The sequence below is a fragment of the Chanos chanos genome, chromosome 1, assembly GCF_902362185.1.
Source record: "Chanos chanos chromosome 1, fChaCha1.1, whole genome shotgun sequence".
NCBI lineage: Eukaryota > Metazoa > Chordata > Actinopteri > Gonorynchiformes > Chanidae > Chanos > Chanos chanos.
In genome coordinates this window covers 15536035-15553155 of record NC_044495.1, presented here as the reverse complement: position 1 = coordinate 15553155, position 17121 = coordinate 15536035, and the positions used below count along the sequence as shown (strand labels likewise).

At 41.5% G+C, this 17121-nt stretch overlaps 1 pseudogene; it reads right to left on the bottom strand.

The window, feature by feature from the left end:
* Positions 1 to 1604: 1604 nt before the first annotated feature.
* LOC115827060 (uncharacterized) lies at positions 1605 to 1850 on the bottom strand (annotated as a pseudogene).
* Positions 1851 to 17121: the final 15271 nt, after the last annotated feature.

The window sequence follows — 17121 nt, the reverse complement described above, 5'->3', positions numbered from 1 at the left end:
TAAAGGTGAACAGGTGTGTGTTGGATCATAGCTGCCTCTATAATCATGTATTTGTATTGGAACACTGTATTGACCAACTAGCACCCAGTACGAAAAACATTCTTTTGAAAAGGTGTGTGTAATGCAGGAAAGGACGCTGTGATAATCCAGGAACTGTAATGCTTTACTTTGTCATGGAGGAAAGTAACATAATTACAGTAACATGTTACTTTGTAACTCGTTACCCCCAACACTGGTGATTACCCATATTATCCAGGTACCAAATTATGACTTTGACAAGACGAAGACAAAGGCAAAAGTTATAAATGAACTAAGACAAAACTATTTATTCGACCTTTAGATGCTATGCTTAAAATTGTGTAAGCGCACAGGATCACAATTTTTCATTTAAGGTGCAAGAGAAAGACCTGGTCCTCATCTATTTTACCTAGGTGGGATTACAAAGTCCCTGACCATCACTGACCTCACTCCGACCACAAACACAGCACAAATGAATACGAAAACAGATGGAAAAATGTCACCAGCAGGATTTATGGATTTTTCATCTGGCCTGCAAGCAAAAACCCAACCCCATGGGAGAGGAGGAGAGATGGGGCAAATTGATTACCTCTTCAGGTGCACAAACACAAATCAAAACACTGTTTGAATCTGTCTCTCTCATATTTCTTATATATAGCTCAGAGGAATATGAAGTACCTGTCCAACACACACCTGGGGTGGATGTTTGGGTGACTGACTTACAGAAATGCAGTCCAGTGCAATTTCAAATGACAATATAGACACAGGTATGGTGGAAAGAAACTTGCCTGTGGCAAGCAGAACCAAAATGTAAACATCCACCAAAAAACTGATGTAACATCTGTTCCGAATGTTTGCTTTAGTTTCCCAATCAGCTCACTTTCTTCTCCACAGGTCCATAGATTTTCTGGAATGATCGCTTTGGATTAAGCCAGAGATCTGTATAATTCCTGTTGTGGTCTCATAGCAGTCAGGTAAATATGAATTTATGGACTTTATCCAGTTTGTGTTGGAGAGGAAAGGAACCTGCTGCTGGTCCACAACTGATGTATGAACTTTTGGAGTTTTGGGAAAGTGAGGAAGAGCTGGAGGTTTTCTGGGTCCATTAAAGTCTTATGAGAAGCTCTCTGGCTCATGGAGTGCTACCTGTTAAGTCGTGAAGTTCTCTAGCCCACAACATGTTTACCAGCTTCCACTCACACCTTTACTCCCCTCAGATTCTTGCCAGCCCCAAAGCCTGTATAATTCATATACAGTGGATCGATGTATTGTGTGTCATGAACTTCTGCTCTTCGTAAACTTATTTCAAATTAGGGAACATTTTGGTGGGAGTTATTGTCGGAACTTCACTGCACTCCACACCAAAGATTTTCATAGAATAGAATCTACATGATCATACACACACTTTGAGCAGTGAGCAGTAAATTTAACCTCTGCATTTAACCCATGTTATATACCCAGTAGCAAGCACACACACACACACACATCAGACGCAGGAGCAGTGGGCAGCATGCCTGCGGCGCAGTTGGGGGTTAAGTGCCTTGTTCAAGGGCACATCAGCTGTGGACATTGAGGGAGGGGAAAGCGCTGTTCACCCACTCCCCCCACCCCCATTTCTTCCTGCCAGTCTAGGGGACTGAACCGGCAACCTTCCAGTCACATGCCCACTTCTCTAACCATTAGGCTACGGCTGTCCCCAAGTCACTTCTCTCTACTCGCTTCGCGCTCAGAGGGGAATATCGAACATCTTCATCGCAGCTAGGGAGACACAACACTTTCGAAACACATTTCCTAGTTAGGTACTATAGAAATGATCCCTGAAATTATCTCTTGACATTACGCTGAATGATGCTCCCTGGAAACTCAGTTGTAAGATCAGTAAGGTCCAAACTAATAATGGACAAAATAGTGTAAATTACAGATGTAGTGGCATCTTTTCCATTCATAAGTTTGAGCCAGTCATATGCACTAAGCACAACCACTCCCCCTCAAAAAAAAAAAAAAAATACTTAGAGAAGTACACAGTTGAGCAAATTAAGAAGAAGGAAAAAAACCCTCTCTGCCCTCTGAAATAAGTAAGAGCCTCCTCATCAAAGACTGAAATAAGACTTATTGTCACTTCCTCTAGTCTCTGTAAAGGAGCAGTTGCATTTGTATGCTTAGTTAGCCCTCACATTGGGTTATTTTTGGCTCTGTGAAAAATGTCACCGTTGACTTGGGATGTAACAGGGAGAGAGAGAGACAGAGAGAGGGAACGAGAGAAACATGTTTTGCCTTAATTCCTCTCCTGCCTCTATCTGTTTGACAGCTTAATTGCTGGAGCTGGGGCACCCTGTGCAATTAAAGCTGGAGGGAGGCAGAGGGGGATGCTTTTCAGATGCAGGTAGGGGGAAGATTGGAGGAACGGATGTCACAGCAAACAATCCCTCTCTTCAGGGATTCTCTCAGCATTTTTTCTGATGTGCAGACAAGAAGCAGTGAAGATAACAGATGTGAATCCCTGATAAAAAGTGGAAGAAATTACAGGCTTTTCCAAAAACAGCAGCAGGATCTAGAGGAACGGGAGGAAACGATTGGGTTGAGAGAGGGCTATTGGATGCTGACAGACACAGACAGTGAGAAAATGAGAGAACGTAAGAGAATTTTGATTCATGTTCACCTACAGAGGGGTTTGGGCACAAACCCTCAGCTGTGAATAATTGGTCTGAACAGTGAAGACAATGACCTGTTCTATCTGGACAGGTAGTTAATACCCCTGAGCCACTGTAGAAATGACCATGAAAGTAGACCCAGAGTAAGAATGACTGAATGTGTCTAAGCTCGGGTCATGTTGGGCCCAAAGGCACAGTGTAATGAGATGCCGGTGGAAGGATAGCTGACCTAGGTCAGCTCAGTGACAAACAGCATACTTGTAGTTACTCAGACGAGCCATAATGTGATGAATCCCTAACCCGACTTACTGGCGAAATGTTTTATATATATACACATGCACATACATACATACAGTGTGTGTGTATCTATCTATCTATATATGTGTGTGTATATAGTGAATTTGATTACTGTGTATTTCAAGAGAGAAAGAGAGTGGTGTGTATGCATGTAGGTGTGTGTGTGTGTGTGTGTATTTGTATATACACACACACACACACACACACACACACACACACACACCCACACACACACACATATATGGTAGTATTTAAAGTTTTGGAGTCAGTCAAAACGCACGAAAACCAAAATGGCTAACCTGCTGTGGTGCGGAGTTAATGAATGTGATTGGGAAAGATGTTCGTATTGAGTAGACTAATAATTTTGGCAGCTTGATTTTTAATTATCTTATTTAATCTGCTGTTGTGAATCGTTGGTGGGGTAGGTTTTACACGAACCCATGCGGTTAATCGCGATTAATTATTTCAATTGTTTGACAGCTGTAATATATGTGTGTGTGTGTGTGTGTGTACACACCACTCTATACACACACCATATATATATATATATATATATATATATATATATGTTGCTCTTTGCTAATCTGACAGAGAAGGGGAGCACTCTAATTGTTCCTAACTAATAGTTAGATACCCCTTTACTGAGTGATAGCCAATAAGCCTTCAGCAGAAAATCCCATCTTCTCAAAGATTCTCAAGTATTGTGTGTGTCTTCATACAAAACAAGCACAAATTTTGTTTCTTTTTCAGTGCTCAGGAAGGCATTTGGTTTCTAAAAAACTGAGCTCCTGATCATTCCTGTGATCTCCTCCATCCCACAAGACATCTCTGCCAAGACAGGTTTATCAGAAGTAAGACCCTCCAAAGAAGGTAATAACCTTTGGATGTACACTAGATAGCAATCTGACATTCACTGACCACATCACAGTGGTCATATGATCAGGCAGATATGCTTTCTACAACACCAAGGAGATTGGGCCACGCTTGTCAGAACATGCAGCATAGCCTCTGGTCCAATCATTGATCATTTCTTGTCCATGCTACTGCAATGCTCTCCTGGCCGGCCTCCCTGCATGCTCAGTCAATCCATTGCAAAGGATTCAAATGAAGCAGCTGATTTAGCTGATTTAGTTTTTAACCTGGCAAAATGCTTAGATGCCACTCATCTTTTTTTTCCCTCCCCTGGCTTCCTGTTGCCACCAGCATCAGGTTCAAGACCTTAATGCTGGCTTTCAGAGTGGCCAGTGGAACCACCCCTTTTTGCTTCTAAACCAAAACTTGTAAGGTAAATGAGCCATTAAAAAGTGAAATATTACATGTGAGCCAAAATACAGCAGAGAATGTGTCTTTGTGTGGTAAGATCTGAATCCTTCCCAGAACTTACCTTTTTTACTTAATTGCTGTTCTTATCATGTGCCTAATTGGGGCCCCTTTGGTGTAATTTATATTTGAACCTTCAGAGAGTGCTGGGGCATGACAAATAGGATATCCAATAGAATTGCAGGTTAACTGTTAGCTTAGCTCACTGAAAACCACACAAAGGTAGCTCATTTAGGAATCAGCAGACACTCTGTGGCCTATATGCTGAAGAGCTCCCATGGTCATAATGAACCACAGAGGACTATTAAAGCGTACTCTTGGCAACTTCAACAATCAGACCTGTTCTGCTTTTAATAGCAGCCACTAGAGCCAAATTGAAAAGTTGGCAGCAATAACTTCAGGAAGAACAGTGAACAGAGCTCCAGGAATCCAGACCTCCAAAGACCAACTAGCCAGTACTTTGCACAACAAGAAGGGAACGTGCTCTGAATCATAAAACATGGGAGAGCTTTACTAGTACATTATGCTTGTTCTGTTTTCCACTCCAGTAGAAATCAAGGTCAGTCAAAAGGACATGTGTTCACACCACTACAGCTATGTTTTTTTCTCCTCTCCTACTCATTAAATCTCACTCATTTTGCTTGCTGTCCCCTCAGGTTTATGTCCCCTTTACATTTCTTATCCCTTGAAAACCATGACCTTCCATGCATAGCTTTATTTTTTCATTCATCTGGTTGAGGAGACCAAATCCGTTCATTGTGTACAGCGCTAAGGTCTCAGAGTTTTTGCCCTGCCCTCTACACCCTGCTTAACATTCTACCAGTGCCTCAGCCCCAGGACACATTAATTCAGTGGCCTTTTCTTTAATAACTGCTGATTAGCTTCCCAATGACTTTATAATCTTCCTTCCAGGCAGATGCCTCAAATTCAGACACCATCAGACTATGTGTTAGCGCCAATCCTGCTCACTCAAGTCCTCTGGTCATAATGACGCCATCAAAGGCGTTTGAAGGCCACCTACGCTTCCCCAACCGACCCCTCCTGCCTCCGTACCTATTTGTGTGGTGTGATCAGAGGTTGGCTTGCAAGGATGATGTGAATTGGGCCACAGGGATTGTGTGAGGATGATGAGAATAGTAATGATTTTCGAATGGGCACACTTTGGAGCAATAGAGATTTTCTGCCGGAAGCTAATACATTGCACCAAAAAGTAAAAGAAGCAGTGAATAATTTTTACATCCAAAAAACGCCAGAGTGATCATCAAATATGGAGAAGTGCCAAAAAGTAGAGAAATTTAAACTGTCATCTCCTTCCTGACCATGAAACTTTTATAAAGTCAATTGTGAATATTTAATAACATTGGTTGCTATATCTCAGCAGGACCAACAGACTGGATATATGTATGTGTATATGTACATATATATATAAAATGAAGTACCATGTCTTTTTCTGGTTACTTTACTTTCAAGATAAATGTGCATTTTTTCTTGTTTTCAAGTTACACATGCAAAATGTCCTGTGGTGTGACTGTAATAGGTCTGATACAGAAAATGTAATCATCAGTAAAATAAATAATTATGCCTGAAATGGATTAAAAGGCCATTGGCATTATTTTACAGGGATTTTCCTGCATTATGCTCTCTGGTATCACGGAGGTCATAAGACATTTATCGCAGTTCATTACATTTTGTAATCAAAATCTAGTCCTGAAGTATGACCCATTTTCTTCTGTCCTGATGCATCTACATCATGAATATGAAAAGATTAACTGAAAAAATAATAGAATTACATAGAATGGGGCATATATAGCTAGCTACATACAGATGAACTGTTAGGAACAAGGTCTCAAAATGGCCACAAAGCTTTCAGTGAATGTCTTGAAGACGGACAGCCAGTAAAAATAACAAATGGACAAACTGTATTCTCCTTAATGACTTATTGATTGAAAAATTAAAATGAATAGGTCTGACCCCGAGACTGAAACTCAGAGCCCAGATGAAAAATGGCTGTGATTTTCAGTCACTAGATACATGCAGTAATCCCCAAACCCCAGAGCTTTACCCGCTGTGTTTTACAGACTCTTGAGAGCTGCCATCGTAATATTGGCTTTTTAATCTCTGTCTATTTCTGTTTTCCCTCCCTCTGTTCATTTCGTGCTCTCTGTCTTTAATGATAAGCTAAATTATCTTCTCCACCCACCCAAAGAGCTAGAAGTCAACTACAGCAGGCATTGGCTTCTGCTGACAGCCTGTCTGTCCATCTGTTTCCAGACAAGCAGAAATGTCAACACAGATTTGTTTGTTCCAGGAGAAGTGATAACGAGTGAAGGAAATAAAAATCCTCTGGAAGAATTTGGGGAGAGACTAAATCCTAATCAGAATTCTGATCAATGTACCCTGCGTATTCAAGTGTCTACTATATATACATATAACACCATGGACACACACACACACACACACACACACACACACACATATATATATATATATATATATATATATATATAGAGAGAGAGAGAGAGAGAGAGAGAGAGAGAGAGAGAGCGAGAGAGAGAGACAGAGAGAGAGAGACAGAGGGAGAGAAAATTTCCCACTCGCCTCTGTGGGTGGTCTTCTCTCTCCTTGAAGCTCAGGTCCTCAGGGTCCTGCACAGTATCTTAGCTGTTCCTAGGACTGCGATCTTCTAGACAGAGATCTTGAATGTTCTTCCTGGGATCTGCTGGAGCCACTCTCGCAGTTTGGTGGTCACAGCTCCGAGTGTTCTGATTACCAGGGGGACCACTGTTACCTTCACCTTCCACATCTTTTCTAGCTCTTCTTTATTTCTTGAGCTTCTCGTGTTCCTTCTTCCTGATGTTCCTGTCACTTGGGACTGCTATGTCTACCACTATGGCTTTCTTCTTCTGCTTGTCCACCACTACTATGTCTGGTTGATTAACCATAATTAGCTTGCCAGTCTGTATCTGGAAGTCCCACAGGATCGTAACCTGTTGTTCTCCACCACCTTCGGGGGTGTTTCCCATTTTGACCTTGGGACTTTCAGTTCATACTCAGCACAGATGATTTTGTATACTATGCCAGCCACTTGGTTATGGCGTTCCTTATACACCCTGCCTGCTAGTGTCTTACACCCTGCTGTTATGTGCTGGATTGTCTCAGGGGTGTCTTTGCACAGTCTGCACCTGGGGTCCTGCCTGGTATGGTAGACCTTGGCCTCTATTGATATTGTACTCAGGGCCTGTTCCTGTGCTGCCATGATCAGTGCCTCTGTGCTGTACTTCAATCCAGCCTTGTCCAGCCATCGGTAGGATTTCTCAATGTCAGCCACTTCCTCTATTTGACGGTGGTACATGCTGTGCAGGGGCTTGTCCTTCCATGATGGTTCCTGCTCCTGTTCTTCTTCCTTCAGAGGTTTCTGCTGCCTGAGGTGCTCACTAAGTACTTCATCGCTTGGGGCCATCTTCCTGATGTAGTCTTGGATCTTTGACGTCTCATCCTGGATAGTGGCTCTGACGCTAACTAGTCCGCGGCCTCCTTCACTCCGCTTAGTGTACAGTCTCAGGATGCTGGATTTGGGGTGAAATCCTCCATGCATTGTAAGGAGTTTTCTTGTTTTGATGTCAGTGGCTTATATATACTCCTTAGGCCAGCTTATTACTCCAGTGGGGTATCTGATAACCCGGCAGGGCATAGGTGTTGATAGCCCAGACCTAGTTTTTCCCATTCAGCTGACATCTCAGGACTTGCCTTACTCTCTGCAGGTATTTGGCAGTTGCTCTTCGTCATTCCTGTTTGCCTTTGGTACTTGTAGCTTTCCTCGACATCTGCTATGTTGCCCTCTGGTAGTACAATCCCCTCAGTTCTGACTACCTTTCCTCTCTCTCTCTCTCTCTCTCTCTCTCTATATATATATATATGTATACACACACACACACACACACACACACACACACATATATATATATGTATATATATATATATATATCATTCATAACTGTTCAGCCAGAACACTACCCCCCGCTGTCGGTTAACTTGCTATTTGATTTATGAGCACCATGACATCATCCTCATCATCAGTTTAACGAAGTCTATGCTGAGTTTTCATATGTCTCCAAGTGGCCCGGGAATGATGAATGAATCTTCAAAAAAATTCATCTGAAAAACTTGATCATGCTCACTGTCTGGAACTTTTGTAGTAGTTACTCCATTAAGCATTGATCAGAGGTGTCAGCAAAACAACATTCATTCATTCCTTCATTTTCTAAGCCACTTATCCTAACTAGGATTCAGGGAGGTGGGGATACTGGAGCCTATCCCAGTGCTCATTGGGCGAAAGGTGGGGAAACACCCTGGACGGGTTGCCAGTCCATCGCAGAGCAAAGCAGCATGCAGGCCAGAACTCCAAAAATCAATTGGACGAGTTGCCAACATCATGGAGAAACAAAAAGGACCAAGCAGAAAAAAAAAAAGAAACAAATCCACGGCTTGTTTAAATTTCTTGAATGTCATCATGACTGGAGATCTAAACAGGCAGGAAGATATACAGAAATAATTGCACTTATTAATAGTGTAGAGTCATACTCGGTAATGAAAAGTTTGTTACAACAATCATAAATAAGTTCCTCTCCATGCCTGTTTTACATTGATTCCTATACAGACCTAATACAGACGTAATAAAAATGACAGTGGTGGAGACCCATTGTATAAGGTACTCCGAGCTATTCTTGGATTGTCTTCACTTACTCCGTCCATTAAAAGATAAGGATACCTACAATGCATACCGCAGAGTCAAGGGCAATATAATTTGTGTTACATCAGACATCAAAGCAGTGAGTTACCTCAGAAGACCTTGTGTCTGATGCTGCTGCACTGATGAGGGAAAAAATCCTGCAGAGGAGCAGCTGATTAAACAGGGGATGCATGTGTCTACTAAAACCTCCAGAACTACCCAGTGAATGTCCGTCATTCTTTCATTAAAATTAACTAAAGGGCCTATCTCTGATTATCCTGCTCCGTCTTCCTGTTGCGACAGCGACGTCAGTCACAACAGCAGGGGATTAGATTAGGTGGTAGAGGTTTTTGTAAGAGGAATGTGGAAGAGAAGCAGCAGATGCTTACTTACCCTACACTTAAAATATCTGAGAAGCACTAGAATTCAGCCCAAACACCACACCTAGAAGGAATTCATCATCAGCTCACAGTGACTGAACCAGCGACAATAACTTGCTCTAAATTACGTTTCAGAGACATTTAAAATCCTTAAAGCATTCCTCAAGTTTTGATTTAGGATGGCTTCCATCATTTTCTTTTTCTTTTTTCTTTCGTTGTAATAGAAAAAAAAAAGGTAAAATAATTAGCTCCTGTAAAGTCAGAAAATATGAGAAAAGAAGATGAAATCAAGGTTAGTCTTGAACTGAGAGGACATAATGTCCCTGCACTGCATCCATTTGCAGATTGTCAGTAAATCAGTGAAATCCAGTCTGTTTGGTTTGGGTATTTTCCCTCTCTGAGCCAGAGCAAACACAGCTCTAGTGTTACCGCCTCTGCTGGTCCAAGCCAGAATGCCTAACAGATGCATGAGGACTGACAGTGTTGTTTTGACTTTGGCTGTTTGGCGGAGCAATTAATATCCTGTTTCTCAGTGCAGGGCTGGCCAAAATTCTCAGGTGTTTTGATAGTTTAAAACTCAATTGCAACAGAGGATTCAGAATGATGCATATGCACAAATAACAGCTTTGTTTGTTACTTTGCTGCTGGTGTGAACTCAAAGGCTAAAGATTTTAGTTCACTGTTGATCTTCACATATTGTCGAAGGTCATGAAAAGGTTAATTGAGGGCACATGATCCCATAACTTCAGGAAAATCAATTAAATTGCCCCCAGAGCTAAGATCAATATTGTAAACTCTAAGACAACAAAAAAAAAAAGGAGGCCGGGCATTTTGTTATTGCAGCATAATTTTTAAATTGAGTAATTAATAATTAATAATTGAGTATTTAATAGTTCTTAAGTTGAATTCACAAAGTAGGCAATAAATTCATTCCTCCCTCAACAATCTAACCTGTCTTGTGTGCAATGAGAGAGAGCAGTATTTTCGATCCTGTGTGCTTTCACTCATCATATTTGGACTGTCCTGTCCTTTGAATCAGTGGTCCAGCAGAGACAGACAGATGCAAACTCACATCAATGGCTCCCACAATACAGCTATTCCTGATCATATAAACAAGCAGTTTGGCTGTGAAATGCCATCAGTGTACACTACATGACCACTGAAAAAATGGAGAGGACACAAGACCTAGTAGTCATTTGGACCAAAGACAAATACATATAATTAGGCCTCTTTTGGCTTGTGCTACAATATTAGCATTCAGGGAGCAGAAACAAACAAGTCTTCGGGGTAAGACTCTTATCATCTCTTCAAAGCTGCTGCACTTGACGTTTCTCAATTATAGGACAGTTGGGGGAAAAAAGAAAGGGTGGTTTTAACAGTTGAAAGGCTGCCTAATTCAGATACTCCGCTCTCTTCCAGGGAACGTTGGGGCTGAAATGGAGAGAAGAGCAGAGACGGGCTACAAAATGTTAGGACTGGCTGCAGCAGGGGAGAGAAAAATCACACTGATTCTGTTATTACATTCTCCTTTAATAAAGTAAATGGGGAAATGATAAAAATCTTTACTATTCTTTCTTCACCGGGATGTTAAATGGAATGCGTGGTGTGACACCTCGTCTCACAGACAGTTCTGACCATTAAAATGCATCTCTCTTTATTAAAACAATACTAAACCAGGAAGCTGGCTCTCTACTGACCACTTAATGGAACGATCAATGAGGTGATGTATAGCTTCTCACTGTCTGTTTAGTATTCAGCCAATACAAAACACAGCCACCCGCAGACTACAGTCATTTCACATACCAATGAACTTAAAAATGACAATCAATGCACACACACACACACACACACACACACACATACCAAGATGTCCCGCTGTGGAGAGGCCAGAGTGGAGGGGGTAAGAAAGGAAGCAGCTCAATGGTATTCAATATGAACTATAACGATTCATCACTACGTCCATGTCTGGCTGTTTGGATTTGTTAGAGTGCACATTAATTAAGGGTGGCACAAAGAGCCTACACTAACTTATGACATCTTGAGGATACTTGACTCATTGGCAACCAGAACAGGCCTCAGGCTTTGACTGCACCTCAGTATCCCTGACCGTGACTCCGCCACATTCTGGATTTGACCAGCTGATATATGATTTGTTCTCTATATATTACTTAATGTACAGTCCACAAACCTTAACTGTGTCATAAAGAAAAAAGGAGCTCATATTTATTGATTAAATACTATATCTGAAGGACTATTTCTGTAATAGTTTTGTTATGTGGAGCATGCTATTGAAGTGGTCAGAAAGAAACGCAAAAAGCAGACAGTCAGTTAAATAGACAGTCTGGTGACATATGACTGTTGTGTGTCACAGACACAAGCACTGGGGACATCAATACTGTTTTATACGTTGTTTAGCTCAGAGGATCAGCCATCTCTTGTTTCTCATCATCTTTCTTTTCCTCTCTCTCCATTCCATTCTGTCAGCTTTGGTGGGAGTACACACTGCCTTCAGAAAATAAACAAACTGACAGAAAAAGAGAGAAAATCATAACAGACTTCAGACCACCACAGGCAACACTCAGTCACAATGATTTCTCAGAGCTTTCATCACCATTCATTTTGATGCCAGAAAGACAGTTTGGTTTAAATGGTTCAGGCTTGTAGCTCTTAAATTTCCCTACTTTCACACATTCATAGATAACCACAGCTAAAAAAATTTCTCCAAAACTTACTGAAAAGCAGTTCACCACTCACAACTGTCAGAGACATACGGGCACTTTCTTGCATTATATCTGTCTGTCTTTAAATTTTAATGAAATGCTTGCTGACTAGTGATCTGGATCAATCTTTCTCATTTAGTAAATTCAAAAAGAGCCTCCTCTTCCTGGCAAACTGACAATAATTAGCTGTGCTGCTTGGATGTTGACATTTACAAGAAATGACCTGCAAGGACGACCATTTCAAGGCTTCACACTCTGATCACTTCAGTGTTTGGAATGCATATTTGTTCTTAAATGGAATCTTGTGTGATTTGATGTTCAAAAGGTGAGCAAATCATAATGATTGACCTTTCCTGCACCTATGTCTCCTGTACCTGTGGCACAGACTCTTAATGATTAAGAGGATTAAGAGTTAGACTGACAGAGAGACTGAGTTACAGCTTGAGAAATATTAACATAATCATGTTATTCAAAATCATTCATCACAATGCAATAATAATCCCCCCAAACACACACACACAGACACACACGTACACACAAGTGTGCACCGCGCGCGCACACACACACACTAACAACTTAAGTCCTCTGAACAACAATAAAGCAAACTGATTTCCTTACAAGTGTTCTTTACATGTTGCAGAACATTTGTGTTTGTTCTGCAGGCATGCTAGCTCACAGAAAAAAACAAAAACAAAAGAAATGCCAAGTAAACAGCTTATAGGAAATTTACTGGATGACATTGTCCTGACACCCTGCTCAGATCCACATCAAGGTGCTGCTATGTCCGACAGGCCACCAGTCCCCTGTCAAATTTCTGCTTGAGTTACTCCGAAGTAGTGCAAAGAGAGGGAGAGAGAGAGGGAAAGAGAGAGGGAGAGAGAAACAGAGTCCTGACAGTCTATAATCCAGCCTCCCCCCTTCACTTTCTCTCCACAACCCCAGTTTTCCCTCCCACATTAGGCCCACTGCGCCTCTCAGTGACTGCTGGACTGAATCTTAATTAAAGTCTAGCACTGAAAATTCTCAGCGCTTATATGATTAGCCTTGATATGCCACCACCTATTCCTTATTCACGTCTCTACTTTCACCCAGACTGCTTTACAAATCAAATCTGCAGAGGACCGTCAAGAAATCACACACATGCCCACACATCCTCATGAAGGAACAAGGAGATGGACACAAAAGCCTGGAGAACTCTGAACTTGTGTGACACTACATATCAGCATTTATGCCATTGTTTTAGCTCAATGGTCTCCATGACATTTGCACTTAAATGCAAGATCAATGTAAAAGGCGACGGGTTTCCCTCGGGCAATGCATCTTTTCAGCTCCAGCCACCACAAATAATTTCTTAAAATTAAAAGGACAAACATGAACCCGTGGCTTTCGATATATGGGGCTTTGATTTAATGGTTGATTTCACGGCTGACTGAATGGCAGGCCAGGCAGTTAAATGAAGTACAACCAACGAAATAACTCATAGATTGGCTCAAAATTACTCACACAACTGTTCTAAGCTAATCAAATAGTGACACAAATCTAAAAAGACAGAGAGAAGGATAGAGAAAATGAGAAGAAAAGAAAACGAGAAAGAGGGACAGGAAGTAAGAAAGAGAAGGGGTGAAGTTCCTCCAAAGGCAATCACAGGCACAAAGACAAACAGTAATTTTTGTAATAATTTGGATTTGATACTTCATTAAACACAATTTCAGGCCGGCTGATCACAAGCCTTTATCAGCATGGGGTCGCTGTAGCAACTGTAAGCAGGGAAAAAAAACCAAAAAAAAAAAAAAAACGACAGGATGAGGCAGGAGTTGGGGAGTGTGTGCTTTATAATTACTACAGCTGGCAATTATGTCGGTAATATGGACACTTAGCAATCAATCTGTCATTGTTCTGTGGTCTGTCTGAGGGTGACCATGCATTTAGGTAGATTTTTTTTTATTAATCGTGAGGTTTTCAGATAGTATTAAAAAAAAAAGAAAAAAATTGGAATGCAAGTGTAACACCGGGGCAGGGACAGCGTATACTCACCTTCCCTGGGCCTCCAAGCTATGCAAGTTTAAGTTTAAACACTGTTTAGGAAACTATGGGGGTGGGGGGGGGGGGGGGGGGGGGGGGGTGATGTTCCCGCATAGGTTCTTTTTATCTGAGTTGAGCTGAAGATCCGTCATAGTGTTCATGAATCTCAGACAAATGTTTGGATACACCAAATCGTATTTTTTAGCACGAACGTAAAAGCAACATGTCGCTGTTGTTTTCAAAGGCAGAGGCACAGAGTGGTAGGGTGTGAAGCTGCCGCTGATTCTGCAGCGCTCTTTAGTCAAAAGCAGATGGCAGTAGAGTTCAAGGCAACGTCTCGAAGACTAAAGCGTCTTCTCCAAACTTAATAAAAATAGCCAATACGCTTTATTATTTTATTTTATTTTTTTTAAAAAGAGAACACGCAACTTCAAAGACGTGATTCATTAATCTTGCAGTGACAAAAAGAGAAAATAGGACTGAAGATAAGAAGACACCAAAATAAAACACAGCACTCACGCAGATTCATATGACCAGTCCTCTGAAATATTTTTGTTCACACACTGTTCATCAGAGCTGTTGCATAAATCTTTATTTTCAGTGAAAATGAGAGAAAAATAGGCCTACATAACATTTCACATACTCATTCCATGCCAAACACTGTCACAATCATTCTCAATATAAGGAATAATACTTGTGAGAGAGAGATGTACAGCAGAGAGGGAAAACGTCTGCACAAGCAGACAGAACGTACTTCAAAGCGGAGGAGACGCCTGTTAGTGCACACGCACACACACACACACACACACACACGCTGTACTCCAGCTGAGTGAACCAATCGAAGGGGGCAAATGAAAATATGCAGACGATGAATCATTTCTTGTTTATCATCAGCCTAAATCACAGGCTTTTCCCCGACGACATCAAGCGTATTTGCTGGCTCGGCAAAGACAAAAGAAAATGAGGCGCTTTAAATTCACAGAACGTCGGTGCCAATCAAGAAAGGCCTACCACTCGCCAGTGCGCTTTAAACTTTTTAATCGCGCGGGTGCCAATTGAGAGTGAGGCGAGCGTTAAGCAAACTTTGCCATTTGCGTTTATCTCGATGTTTCACAGCTCTTGAATAATTGATTTCTTTTTATTCTCTGAATGATGCAAACAGGTTTTAGAAGAACATTAGAGGAGTGACTCAGAGATCCTTACAAACTGCCCCGTTAAAATAAAGGTGGGGAGAATCTGTACCTCTGCACACAATACAACCTGACTCTGTCTTTACGCCTCATGCAACAGTTCCCTATTCACTGCTACAAGTCATTCTATTGACAGCAGAACAATGACATTCTCCACTATGTCTAAGATTCTACTTCAGCTGTAGAAAAAGGCAACATGTAATCACTAGATAGTCCTCTCAATCATATGAGCAGAGCCAGTTTTACTGGATAAGAGCAGTGTATAACAAATGATATGTATAAGAGGAAGCCATTTTCCTGTCTGTCACAATTTGAAAGGCCCCAATGGAAAAGATAGTATGGTGAACAACCCAGAGAACATACACACATCATCAAGCTTCACAGTATCAAGCGTTCAATACCTAGAAGCCCTCGTTCCACCATGCTCACCTCTTCTCTGTATCTGTGGGTGTGCTGCATAGCATACATCAAACAGCTGAGTCTTACCAAGCACTGCACCAGGACAGAGCATCTCTGTAACTCATCCTGGTGTTAGGGTAAACACTGCAGGATGCCGGTATAAAAGCTTGCAGAAGGGAATTTATGAGGTCATGCATAGGAACTAAAATGAGGGAACTATCAATTAGTGTTCTCATTTAGAAAAAAAAAAGATGAGGCAGATCACCTTTGAAGATGCTGTAGAAACTTGCCTGTCATAACAGATGTAAAACCTTAATGTAATGTTACAGCGTCCAAGAGTGCAAAATAATTTGAGCACTCCAAACAGAATGAAAAGAGTCACAGATTACAACCGAAAAAACTTTTGGAAACAGCTTATTATGCCAATTCAACTTTCCCAAAATCAAGCCTGAGTTTTGTCTGGGAACAAAACTGAACGAGGATGATCCAGCAGATCTGGGTTTTTGGCATGCCTGTCGGTTATTTTGGATCTATGTTTTAGTGATGGACTGGGATGAAGGGCTTGGTTGAGGGAGAGGTTGAGTCCAAGTCTCTCTGGTAGAGAGGCTACACAAAGCATTCTCCCACAGCTGGTGCCATCCGCTCTCATTACATTAGTCTTCCAGTTTTTCATAAGACAAACAGACTCAAATCTCCCTCTGGCATCTCTCTTTTTCACTCACTGTCCGCCAACACAACACTATGCCTGGTGATTACACAGATGTAAAGGGCATTTCCGTCTGTAGAAGAATTCAAACCAACCTACATTACAGCGAGGCTCTGGCTGGAGGCATAATAATGGTATGTGCTGAAGGAGCCAACGCATTAACCACAGAGAAGCTGAGAATATAACGGAACATAATGCAGGAGAGTGACTGCTGGGGGCTCTTGACACTCAGAAACATCCAGACAATATAATGAGGTATCAGTGGAGCCGGCCTGCTGTGTGCTGCAGAGTTGATGAAGCCATGGAGATCCACACTCAGGTTTGGCGAGGCTGTAGAGTCAATAACTCTTCACCATTAAAATGAGGGATGAGGCATTTTTCAGGGACGCAACTCTGAACAGGTAAGAGTGTGTTGTCAGGACAGAACTGGGTGACTGACGTTTACTGACAGTGCAAGGACTTGAACGATGAATTAAACCATCACACTGTTGTACTGGATATCAGTGACATGGAAAAAAAATCAGTCCACAAACGCTTTCAAATTTTGATTCAGCTTTTAATAACGTTTCTTCACAATAATGCCAGATACAAAGCCTTTAATTGTTCTTTTTTGTTGTTGTTGTTTGTTTCATTGCGTTTCATCAACTATTTCAAAGCAACCAATAAAAGGAAAGCGACGGTTCTGAAGA